At 39.6% G+C, this 12954-nt stretch overlaps 1 protein-coding gene and 1 long non-coding RNA gene across 2 annotated transcripts in view; one reads left to right on the top strand and one right to left on the bottom strand.

The window, feature by feature from the left end:
* Nucleotides 1-12954, top strand: part of HSD11B1 (hydroxysteroid 11-beta dehydrogenase 1) — a 949596-nt gene that overhangs the window by 360727 nt on the left and 575915 nt on the right. The gene's annotated exons all lie outside the window — the stretch shown is intronic.
* LOC126949075 (uncharacterized) overlaps nt 1-12954 on the bottom strand; it is a 173348-nt gene that overhangs the window by 152863 nt on the left and 7531 nt on the right. The window contains exon 2 of the long non-coding RNA XR_007723584.1: nt 1112-1319. This is a non-coding gene — a long non-coding RNA (uncharacterized LOC126949075). The remainder of the gene's footprint in view (nt 1-1111; nt 1320-12954) is intronic.

Here is a 12954-nt window from a genome sequence, read left to right as displayed (position 1 = left end):
CATGGTGAAACCCCATCTCTACTAAAATACAAAAAAAAAAAAAACAAAAAAACACATTAGCTTGGCATGGTGGTGTGCATCTGTGGTCCCAGCTACCCGGGCAGCTGAGGCAGGGGAATCACTCGAACCCAGGAGGCAGAGGTTGCAGTGAGCCGAGATCATGCCACTACACTCCAGCCTAGCGACAGAGCAAGACTCCGTCTCAAAAAAAAAAAAAAAAAAAAAAGAACTCTCTCCACTTGTACAATTACATAATTGATATGCTTCTTGATCATGTCTTTAGGGATTTTCAAAGTCCTCAAAGACATTTTTTATGTCTCTTATGTTTAAAAAAATTAAGATAAGCCTTACTGGTGTCTACCTGGTACACCACAAGTGAGGACAATATCTTTGTGTTGTTCTGAATTATCAGAGCACAAAAACACATTAAGGAAGCCCAACACACTCACATTTGCCACTTGGTTTCTCACTGACAACAGTAGAGCAGCCCCAGTTGTTCCCAGCAGCTGTTTGGTGAAGAGCTGCCTGAGCTGAAATGCCTTCTAGCTGATGATGGTCCCCAGGAGCCAGAAGACAATCACCAAGCATAGGAATGGAGGCCAGTTCCAAAGGGAGAGAAACCCAAAGCCCAGAGAACCAAGGAACCCACTCCCATCCTGCCTTTGCCCCTTAGAGGAAAATAGAATTCTGTAAGCCTGTTCATTCTCAGCCTGCCCTCTCGAGGGCTTCACCTTTATAATGAGCTAGACTGGAAGAGGAGATTCCATTTCGTTCCAAATGAATTATCATTATAATAGGCATCTAGGCTGCCCATCAAAGATCCCAGAACTGAGGTAGCAGGGAAGTACAGTGGGTAAGAGGAGAGGGGAGAAATTTACATACAGAGATAAGCATGGACACTCATTAAGAGAACAGGCTTTTGCTTCAAAAAGACATGAACTCGGCACAGGTCACCTGCCTGTTAAGTATGTACAGCGTGTGCTTATTTGATGATGAAAATCAGAGGATGGCTATTTGAATGGAAATGAATTTTAATAAGCGTTTGAGGCAGAAGAAGCAGCAACCCTTCATTCTCCCCTCTATCACCAGGCACCTTCTTGACCATCATTACCACAGAGGAAAGAATGCCGGCATGCTAATCATCCAGTGAAGAATACTCTCTCTCCTCCTCAGTCTTTGTGGGTGTTCATTAACCTTGTGGGCTCCTTAGCCAGCAGAGCACAGCTGTCCCAGGGAAATTTCCATATCCCTTAAGAAAAGCAGGATGTCAGTTAGCGTTCAGGGATCCAGCCTATAGAAAAAAAGTGGGAGAAATCTCCCTGAGGAATGAAAGCAAGACTATTAGCGTTCAGCACTTATGTTGCACTATTTTAAAACTTGCAAAATTTTGCACTTACTTTGCACTTTTATAAAATTAAGTATAATATGCTTATTTATTACTCTTTTTGAAAAAAACCTGGACAGACAAAAGAATTGTCCTAGTATTGTAAACTCTCATCTCCGCTTCCAGACTGAAATGAAAACCAAAATAAACATCCTTGGATTATCTATCTCTTATTGGTACTTAAACATACAAGACAGCACAGAAACATTCTGGTGACCTTAAGAGGTCATGAAATCTATCCTCTTACTCCACACAAAATCACTTAAAATTTCTCTGATAATGACAACACAATCAATTAAATATATTTTCAAAGAACTTTCACTTGAAAATGGCAGTCATTTGGGAAACCGTGGGTTCTCTAGTAACTGCCTTTTCCCAATGTCCACACTAATTCCTGTGGTTATTGTTGTTGTTATTGTTTTTCTTCTGTGCACAAATCCTAAGTTTGTAAGGTCATTGACCCTAAGTTGGTCCAAGCTCATTAAGCCTGGCCTTAAAGGCACTACCAGCACGGTTGAACCTCTTCTCAAAAACTTGGTAACATATTTTTTTTTCCATCCATGACCATCTCTAATGGGTCATTAAAGTCAGCATGTCTTTTCTGGTTTATTTAATACTAAATTGTGCTTCTTTTTTTTTTTTTTTTCTTTTTTTGAGACGGAGTCTTGCTCTGTCACCCAGGCTGGAATGCAGTGGCATGATCTCAGCTCACTGCAACCTTTGCCTCCCAGGTTCAAGCAATTGTCCTGAGTCTCTCGAGTAGCTGGGGTTGCAGGCATGAGCCATCATGCCTGTAATCCATGCTAATATTTTTGTATTTTTAGTAGAGATTGGATTTCACCATGTTAGCCAGGCTGGTCTCGAACTCCTGACCTTGTGATCCACCTGCCTTGGCCTCCTGAAGTGCTGGGATTAGAGGCGTGAGCCATGGCGCCTGGCCTTTAAATTGTGCATTTTTATGATAGATAGAAAGAAGTAAAATACTTCAATTGCCTAATAGTGGAATATCTAATGTCTTTAATATCAAGAAGTAAACATTGCCGTCAGCAAAAGCTGTGAGCTCTCTGCAATCTACATATTATGGTGTTACAGACAATGTCACTGACTGGGCTGTTGACCAAAGCATTGGAGAAAGAAAGGGATTCAGCATGTTCTAGTAAGTTTTTCCTCTCCTAATCCTAAGCAAGTAAGTATTGCAATCTTAAACACATTTGCAAATGGATGTCTGTAGATATGCGTGTTAACCATAGATTTTTTTTTTAATTTGAGGATTTGCCTTATGAGAATTAAGACTTAATCACTGAGATTTTACCATGCAGTCTTCAACATCCTATAATGTTTTTACTAAATCTCAAATTAATATAGAATAAAGCAAGAGATAGCAAACACATAGGGATCCCCACCAAAATGTAAAAAAAAAAAAAAAAATCAATTGCCCCCCACCCTGGAAAACTTAAATTAACCTCTGTCTTCCTTTGTACTAAAAAGATGCTTTTAAAAAAATTAGCAAATTTAATTAAGTTGTTCTCTTTTACCTTCTTTTTCTCTTGAGCAACTGTTTTACTGACCCTGCCCCTCAGGTCCCAGGAGTGAGGAGGGTAGAATGCCAAAGAACTGGGGCTGGGCTCAGAAAGGTCTCAGCCATTTCCTCCCCATTATCTCCCTGTTCAGCTGCTCAGGCTCTGACAGCCTAACAAGGTGCTAATGGGCCATACGTTCTAGCCCAGTTCACAGCAGGTTGTTTCAAATGGGTTGAGGAGGTTGATTTGCATTCGAAATCTTCTCTCCCTCACTTGCTTTTTTGTTTGGCCCCTTGATTTCTGCTCCCCAGACACCCTTCGAGGTTGACTTAGAATGGAACAAAATCACATCGGTTCAGAATTTGAATTGCCTGAGTTTGGATTTTAAATGTGCCCCATTATTTCATCAAGTTCTGGTGGAGGGGGGAGGAATGAAGGGAAATAAAAGAGAGCAAAGAGATTTTAAAATGAAAGGGAGAGATGATGACAGATGGATGCAAATGTTCCTTTTAAGTGGAGAGGAGCAGCTGATGTAGGGGCATGAAATTGAATTAGTACATCTGTGGCTGGATGCATGTCATTGAGCTTCATATTTTCTACTCCACAGGAGTTTGGTTACCTTGTGATGAATGAGTTCACTTTCACAGGGCCAGGAATACTTCCCTGCACACAAGATGGAGACCCTTTTCTTCAAAAGGGAGCTGCTTGTGGAAAAGCCTATCATACCAGGGCGGCCCTCTAACCTCTTGATATGTATCACCCCTGGAAGGAGGAGTTGGCAATTGTTGAAACTCTAGTTCCTAAAGTCAAAGGGAGGTAAAAGGGATATGAAATAGAAGTCAGCACGTTTTCCAAGGAGACAGTGTTTACGAGTGGCCTGCGGTGTGCTGGCAAGTGAACAATCTGCTTCTGAAAATCCTGCCCGCGCGCGCTTGAAGTGCTCAGGATCCGTAAATGTTTACAACCACTTCCAGGGAGTAATGGGATGAGGCTGTTTCTTCAGGACCAGGCTCCGGGGGTGCTCCCCATAAATAACCAACACAAGTTTCCACTTCCCTTTTGAAAGCCCAGCAGTCCTCCAGCTTCAGGGCCACTGCCAGGAAGGTTTATGGCTCCGTTCTGCTCCTAGCTCTATATTTTTCTCTACTTCATCTTGGATCTCACTTCCCATTCTTTTGAAGGAAACCAAACTATTTCACCCCAAAATATACTTTTTTGATATATTTTAAGATGGCTATTCAGAAGGGCTGGAAATACAGGAATAACTGAAAAGCTGTCTTTTCAGGGGAGATTTGCATCTGTAGAGTGAATAGACATTGATTCAGCCAGGCTTCTTCAGAGACCCTTCCTTGTCCAGATCTAGGCAAGATTAAATAAAAGTCTGACACCTTTAAAGGTCTGAAAGAAACATTTACCATCTATTCTCTTAGAGGGTTGTTACCTGTGTGGTTTCACCTATATAACAAGGCCATCTTTGCTAGCCAGGCCTCCTCTTCTCCCTCTGATGAGCTGTCTTGCCACTATCAACTGATTTACCAACCATAACATGTTTTTGGCCCTACTCCAAGCCCCCATTCTTTTTGTAACTTCAAGGTGGTATAAAGCATCAACCATCTGGTTATTTCTTTGAGATCTTATATTTTGTAAGATTCCTGTGCATGTTAATAAATTTGTATACCTTTTATCATATTAATCTGCCTTTTGTCACTAGATTCTCAGCCAAACTTCGGAGGCCAAAAGTTTTCCCTTGGGTCCTAAACTTTCTTTTGCCCCAGAGCTAAAAATCTAAGACAGTTGTCCCCCATCCAGTAAGGCCTAAGTCACAAGCCTAATTGTCATAACCTTGCTTTGTAAAAGCCAAATAAATGAAGAGAGCATTGTTACTCAGAACCAGTTGCATGAAACTTAAACAGACACAAAAACTGTTTAAAGCAAAAGTTAATTTCTGGATATTTGCAACAGATCTGGGAATCCCCTTTGCCCACTGGCCAGGGCAGTATTGGAACTGTGCTCACAGGGTTAATGAGAATTACATGCCAGCTTCTGGAAAAAAATATATAATTATCATTAAACATCAATCAGACTGCACTCTGGCCTACTTCCTTATAACTGAAAATCATGTAGCACTAGATACTGACAATTTACATCCCCATTGTTTGTATAGATGGGATTTCTGATGTTAAAATCATCCTTTAGTTTAATAACTGATTTACATCCCCATTGTTCCCGTTAGCAGTGGAGAATCCATCTGGGTGTGCAGCAACTTGATTCTTGACTTCTGGAGGGGAGAGAATTCAGCTGAGGGGCATAATGCAGAGTCAGAGACCAAGGCAAGTTTTTGAGCAGGAGTGAAAGTTTATTAAAAAAATATTAGAGCCAGAACAAAAGGAAGTAAAGTGTGCTTGTAAGAGGGCCAAGTAGGCCACTTGAGAAATCCAAGGGTGCCATCTGACCCTTGACCTGGGCATGGTTCTGGGGTTTGCATTTTTTCTTCCCTAGTTTTTCCTCGGGGTGGGCTGTGCACATGTACAGTGGCCTGCCAGCACTTGGGAGGGGCCACATGCAGTGTGTTTACTGAAGTGGTGCACATGCCCACTTGAGGCGTTTTTCCGTTATCAGTTGAGTCTTCCTAGGGGAAGGTCCTATACTGGTTAAACTCTGCCATTTTGCCTCTTAGTGGACATGCTTGAGCCCATTCACCCAACTCCTGAGATCTTATTGGGAAGCTGCTGGTCACCAGCTTCAGGTGTTTTCTTTCTATTGGGAGACTGTTGTTCCTTGGCACCAGCTACAACCAATTATTATTTTAGAGAAACAATTTAACAACTGCCTGACAATCACTTGATGGTCGCTTGACATTTCTGGCAAATTGCTCTGCTCTTGCCCTGCTCTTGTTTGCCTAACTACTCTATCATTCTTAAAGACAAGATCACTGATGTTAGAATGAAAGACTTGTTTAAAAATGCCTCAGATGTTTATCAGACTCAGAATTCCAGTGAAGCAGCTGACACCAACCAGTTTAAAGACCTCCACAGAAAAACCAAATCAGTATAAAATACAATTTCATCACTTCCCTGTTCCATGACTACATCCTACATTCCTTAATCAATCAACAATCCCCACACCTCAACCCATTACAAACCCCTTAAAATCCCTAGCCCCAAACTCTCTGGGGTGGAGGATTTGGGGTTTCCCACTATCTCCTCATTTTGCTGCCCTGTGATGTTTAAACTCTCTCTGCTAGAACCCTTGGTGTCAGTGTACTGACTTGCCACAGCTCAGGCAATGGACCTGTTAAGGTCACAGTATTCTGAGTGGTCCCCAAAATGTCTCAGAGAATCTGTGTGTGGGATCACTCTTGTGGGCTGAATGCTTATGTCCCCTCAAATTTCATACATTAAAATCTTTTTTTTTTTTTTTTTGAGATGGAGTCTTGCTCTGTCACCCAGACTGGAGTGTGATGGCACGATCTTGGCTCACTACAACCTCCACCTCCTAGGTTCAAGTGATTCTTCTGTCTCAGCCTCCTGAGTAGCTGGGATTTCAGGCACACACCACTATGCCTGGCTAATTTTTGTATTTTTAGTAGAGATGGGGTTTCACCATGTTGGTCAGGCTGTCTCAAACTCCTGACCTTGTGATCTGCCTGCCTTGCTCCGCCACAGTGCTGGGATTACAGGCGTGAGCCACTGTGCCCAGCCGAAAATCTTAAAAAAATATATTTTTAGAGACAGGGTCTCACTCTGCTGGCTAGGCTGGAGTGCAGTGGCACGATCATTGCTCACTGCAGCCTTGCACTCCTGGGCTCAAGTGATGCTCCTGACTTGGCTTCCCAAAGTGCTAGGATTACAGATATGAGCCATCCCAAACTGCCTGATACGTTAAAACCTAATCTCCAGGGTGATCATATTTGGAGGTGGGGCCTTTAGGAGGTGATTATGTCATGAGGGTGGAGTCCTCATAAATGAAATTAGTGCCTTTATAAGAAGAAGCCAGAGAGCTAGCTTGCTTTCTTTCAGCCGTGTGAGGGTACAACAAGAAAGTGGTAGTCTGCAACCTCAAAGACAGCCTTCACCAGAACCTGACCATGCTAACAGCCTGATCTTGGACTTTTAGGCTGCAGAACTGTAAGAAATGAAATTCTGTTGTTTGTAAGCCATCCAGTTAAGAAAAAAGTAATAATAATAAGGCAGTCTGGGTCCTGTGAAGTATGCAAAACTTACCAGGCCCAGAAAGACATGAATTTAGGACTTCAGTAGGAGGGGGCACATCCATGCCCAGGGCTGACTGTTTAACGCCTTTTTTGCCCCCAACTGGCTGCCTCGCCCATTATCTTCATGTTCCTGGAATCTGTGATATAAAGTACAATGCAGAGCCAATCAACAGCTTAGGTTATTTCTGTGTAAATTATTATTAAATAATGGAGGAACTGCCTCTTATTTTTCCTTGAAAATCCACTTGTAACTGCTGCTAATCAGAGTGTATATTAACAGCAACTTGAATCTATGTTTCCGGGTGGCCATCCTCAAGCTTTGGGGTCAAATAAACTCCATACTTAAATCATATTTTCTGAATCTCATTATTGAAAGTTGACATAGTCTATGGTACTTTGTTATAATAGCTTAAACTAAAACAATCACAAATAAAATTTGTGTTTTCTTTTTTAAAGACATTATCCCTTGTCAACTCAAATCCATTAAAAAATAAGAAAAACAATTAACGTAAAAATATGGTCATGATAATAATTTCTTATCTGGGTAAAAGAGCCACTAAAGCCTCTTTAACCCACTGAACTGTTTCACGGACTTGAAAATCAAGCTGAAGACTCATACTTTTTTTTTTTTTAACTGTTCTTACCTTGGCAAGCAAAAGCAAAATGAGGAAAAAGGCATGTCTTTTCCCTACAAACCCCAGAATTGTATGAAAAAGACCTCCAAATGGGGTTCGTCTATCAAGTGCATAAAGTTGAAGGAGGCCTAGGTGTTGCTATTCACGTCATCTGCTTAAGTTAGCACACACCATGTGGTCTTTCTTTAGGCAATTTTCAAGTTATCTTCTTGGATTCCTTACACTAGAAGTGCATACACAACAAAAATGAGGAAAGTATAACATCTAGGGAAAGGGAAGAAGAAAGAGGGAGTCAGTCCCCTGGAAATCCATTGGTGTGAGGTGTTCTTCCTGGATGGTCCTTCACCTTACATTTGCTTCATGCTGCCCCTTACAGCCCAGGCAAATTCCCCACAGCATTTTGCCCATAAGATCATCACCACATTGCTTAGTTCCCCTTTCAGACATGATTAGTCAGCCAGTCCATATTTAGCTCCTGTTGCTATTTCCCGGCCAAGTCTTTCATTCCCTAAACATTTCTGATGTGGTTCTTGGAACTGTCTTCAGTGTGCTAAGTCTCGGCTGCCCCAAGCAAAATGCCTTATCCATCTGTGCCAGGAAGATACTTGCATTGTTTTCTATCAATCTCTCTCTCTCCAAAGGAATTGGATAAGAAAGGATGTCTTATTGCATTGTTGCCACTATTCCACAATAGAAATCCTTGGGGTGGCTCTCAATAAGGAAAAATCAAGCCTGAGTTAGAAAACCATAATTGCATTGCTTTCAGTAGGCAAGACTAGACAGATATAGCACTGTGATGTATGCAGGGTATATCCTGGATTTTTTCTCACCTCCTCCTGCAGAGCGTTCTTTCTTGCTCTAGCAACCCCAGTGTGATGGTTAATTTTAGGCATCAACTTGACTGGATTAAAAGATACCCAGATAGCTGGTAAAGCATTCTTTCTGAGTATGTCTATAAGGGTGTTTACAGAAAAGAGGCACTAGGATCAGTGGCCTGAGTAAGGAGGATCAACCCTCACCCAATGTGGCCAGGCCCCGAACAATTGGTTCAGTGTCTGGATAGAACAATAAGGTCAGAGGATAGATGAATTTTCCTGTCTTCTGGAGCTGGGACACTCATCTTCTCTTACTCTTGGACATCCGGGTTCTCTGGCCTTTGGACTCCTAAGATTGCACCATTGGCTCCCCAAGCTTTTGGGCCTTTGAACTTGGACTGAGCCATGCTATCAGCTTCCTTTGTTCTCCAGCTTGCAGACTGCATATGGTGGGACTTCTCAGCCTCGATGTTTGTGTGAGCCAATTTCCATAATAAATCCTCTCTCAAACATTTCTGTTGATCCTATTGGTTCTGTTTCTCTGAAGAACTATAACTAACACACCCAGTTCCTCACACTGTTCCCACAGGTTCCTATAACCAGCCTCACCACTTTTGCTCTCTCTGCCTTCTAGGACTTTTTTGCTACTTCTTCCCCCATCAAAATTGGACTTTCTTCTATTTAATGTCAATTTTTCTTAATTATGGTAAAGTAATTCACATAATAGCAGTTTATCTCATTGTCTCACCTGATGTGACAAACGAATGAGAATTCAAAAGAATGATTGTAACAGAATTTTGGGCCCTTGTGGGCCACTGTTGAGGTATTTTTTATATAAAGTTTGAATATATGTCCTTGCCAAATCTCTTGTTGAATTATAATCCCCAGTGTTTGAGATGGAGCCTGATAGAAAGTGTTTTAGTCATGGGGGTGGATTCCTTATGGCTTGGTGCTGTCCTTGCAATAGTGAGTGCGTACTCATGAGATCTGATTGTTTAAGTGTGTGACACCTCCCTCCACTACCCTCTTTTGCACCTGCTTCTGCCATGAGACACCTGCTCCTGTTTCCACCTTCTACCATGATTGTAAGTTTCCTGAGGCCTCCCCAGAAGCAGATTCTGGCACCATGCTTCCTGTACAGCCTGCAGAAACATGTGCTAACTAAACCACTTTTCTTATAAATTACCCCAGTCACAGGTATTTCTTTATAGCAGTGTAAAAACAGCCTAACACATTTTTAGAAGGAGCAACTACCTTGACACATTTCTTTGCAGCACATAAAGAAACACCTACCCCTCATCCAATAGGATTTCCATAATTATTTGCTTATTTAAATTTTTAAAATAGGAGATGAAACTTTCTTTTTCTTTTCTTTTTTGTTTTTGTTTTTTTTTTTAATTGAGACAGAGTCTCGCTCTGTCGCCCAGGCTGGAGTGCAGTGGCGCGATCTCAGCTCACTGCAAGCTCCGCCTCCCAGGTTCACACCATTCTCCTGCCTCAGGGGAGATGAAACGTTCTACTATGATTTCTGCTATCTCAAGTTGAACCATACCTATAGATACCAAGATTTATTTGATAGTGAAGCAAGCATGTAGAGTAAGCATATGGCAACATTTTAGATAATCTTTTCTCAAACATTACTATACATGAGAATTTCCTGGGAATCTTGCTAAAATACAGATTTTGATTTACTAAGTCTGTGGAGGAGCCTGAGATTCTGCTCTGAGGTGATGCCTATGCCACTGACACCTGTTCTATATATCAAAGAGAAACGATCTATAGGGTGAGGGCAGAACTTGGAATGAAAGAAAGGGAAGATGAGATCATTTCTAAATAATTTGCTGGAAGAAATGGAAATAGGAGATGTCATTGACTTAAACACAAAATGTACCAGACTATTAAGATCCTCTAAGGAATAGCCTGCTGTACTGATTCCATTTTTTTTTTTTTTTTTTTTTTTTTACCATTTAGTTTTAATTCAACCTGTATTTATAGTACATTTATTTACTTAACAAATACTTATGTGTTCCATGGGTAGTGCAAGTCATTGAGGAGAAATGTGGTCAAGGTGGCATCATTTTCACAAACACAGAGCTGAGAGAATATGCCAAAAGCTATGTAAAGGAAGAATAATGATTAAATTTTATCCCATAATCAGATATATACAAAATGACCATAAAACGAAGTATCCTAAAAACAAAAAAAGGCTAATTTCTGAATTCAGTTGCTTTTTGTTTTACCTCTCAAATCAATCTGAATGATCATAAGGTAGAATTTTATCATTAGTGCTTAGTGAAGAACTTGTATATGTAGTACATTTTCTCCTTCAGAATCACACCTCACAACTTCCCACAGCTCAGAACCATAGAAGATGCCCTCCAAAGAGGTGAAATTTATTTTGGAACTCATTCATGTATGTATTAATTAATTCATTTGAAATCATTTGTGGCATGTCAACTTTGTGCCATACTGCAGTCAGTATTGGGGCCCAGAGATGAAAGTACACAGTAACTGTGTTCAAGGAGCTCAGTTGGAGGTATTTTAATTTGAACACAATCTGGCAGTAAAGTCAGACCATTGTCATACTTAACAGCACGGTAAAACTGACAGTTTCAGTGGTCCTGAGGAGAGTTTCTTGTCCAGCTGAGCTTGGAGCCTATGATTTCGGAAGACCTCACAAGTGTCTCAGGAAGTATACACCATGACCAAATGGGACAAATCCCAAAAATGCCAAGTTAGCTCAACATATAAAAATCAGTCCGTGCAATATGCTATATTAATAAAAAATTTAAAACCACATGATTACTACAATCAATGCAGAGAAAATATTTGACAAAATCCAACAATCTTTTTTGAAATAAAAACAAACAGCAAACTAAGAGTAGAGGGGAATTTCCTCAACCTGATGATAGTCATCTAAGGAAAACTCACAAGTAATATTATACTTAATAAAGACTGAATTCTTTCCTTCTAATATTGGAAAGATGAGAAGGATGTTTACTCTTGCTACCTCTATTCAATATTGTACTGAAGAGTCTAGCCAGGGAAAGTAGGAAATAAAAAGGAATAAAAGTTATCCAGACTGAAAAAAAAATAAAACTATCTCTTATATGTGGACAGTATTAAGAAATATATATGCATGCACACACACATGCACACACACTAATTATTAATACTTATAAACAACCACTGCAAGGTTACAGGACACAAGAAAAACATGCAAAGTCTATTGTACAGGACACAAGATAAACATGCAAAGTCAATTGTGCAGTCTACACACTCATGGTGAACAATCTGCATATAAAATTAGGAAAACAATTTTATTTACAATAATATTAAAAAGAAGAGAATACACAAAAATTAACAAAAGAAGTGCAAGATTCATAAACTAAAAACTACAAAACATAATAGAAAGAAATAAAAGAAGACCAAGATAAATGGAAAAACAGCACATGTTCACAGACTAAAGACCTAATATTGTTAACATGGCAACACTCCCCTAACTGATCTGCAGATTTAATGCGAACTCTACCATAATTCCAGCTGGCTTTTTTCCAGAAATTGACAAATTGATTCTATAATTTGCAAGAGATCTAGAATAAGCAAAGCAATTTTGAAAACAAAACAAAGTTTAAGGTCTCATACTCCCTAACTTCAAAACTATTTAAAAAAAGAATTATAGAACAAAACAGAGCTACAATCATTAAGACAATGTGACACTGATATAAAGAAAGACATATAGATCTATGAAATAAAATTGAGAGTTTTGAAATAAAACCTTAAATTTATGGTAAACTAATATTATTTTACAAGGTGCCAAGGCAATTCAATGGAAAAAGAACCATCTTTTCAACAAGTGGTGCTGACACAAATGTTTATCTGTATGCAAAAGAATAAAGTAGGACCCCTACCTCACACCATATACAAAATTAAATTGGATCAAACATATAAATGTAAAAGTCAAAATTCTAAAACTCTTAGAGGAAAACATAAACATAAACTTTTATGACTTTGGATTAATAAAGCATTTCTTCAATATGACACCAAAAAACAAGCAACAACAACAACAAAAACAGACAAATTTGACTTCATCAAAATGTAAAATTTTTACATTTTTAAGAACACTATTAAAAAAGTGAAAAGATAACCCATAGAATGAGAGAAAATATTTACAAATCATATATCTGATTAGGGACTTCTTTGCAGACTGTATAACAATCTCTTACAACTCAACAATAAAAGATAAATGACCTAGTTTTCAAATGGGGAAAGTATCTGAATGGATATTTCTCCAAAAATACACAGATGGACAATAAGCAATAAAACTTTGCTCAACATCCCTATTCATTAGGGAAATAAAATCAAAACTACAATGAGATACCACATC

The sequence above is a fragment of the Macaca thibetana genome, chromosome 1 (assembly GCF_024542745.1).
Source record: "Macaca thibetana thibetana isolate TM-01 chromosome 1, ASM2454274v1, whole genome shotgun sequence".
Taxonomy (NCBI): domain Eukaryota; kingdom Metazoa; phylum Chordata; class Mammalia; order Primates; family Cercopithecidae; genus Macaca; species Macaca thibetana.
The sequence above is the reverse complement of the archived record's forward strand: the minus strand, read 5'-3'. Positions and strand labels throughout refer to the sequence as shown.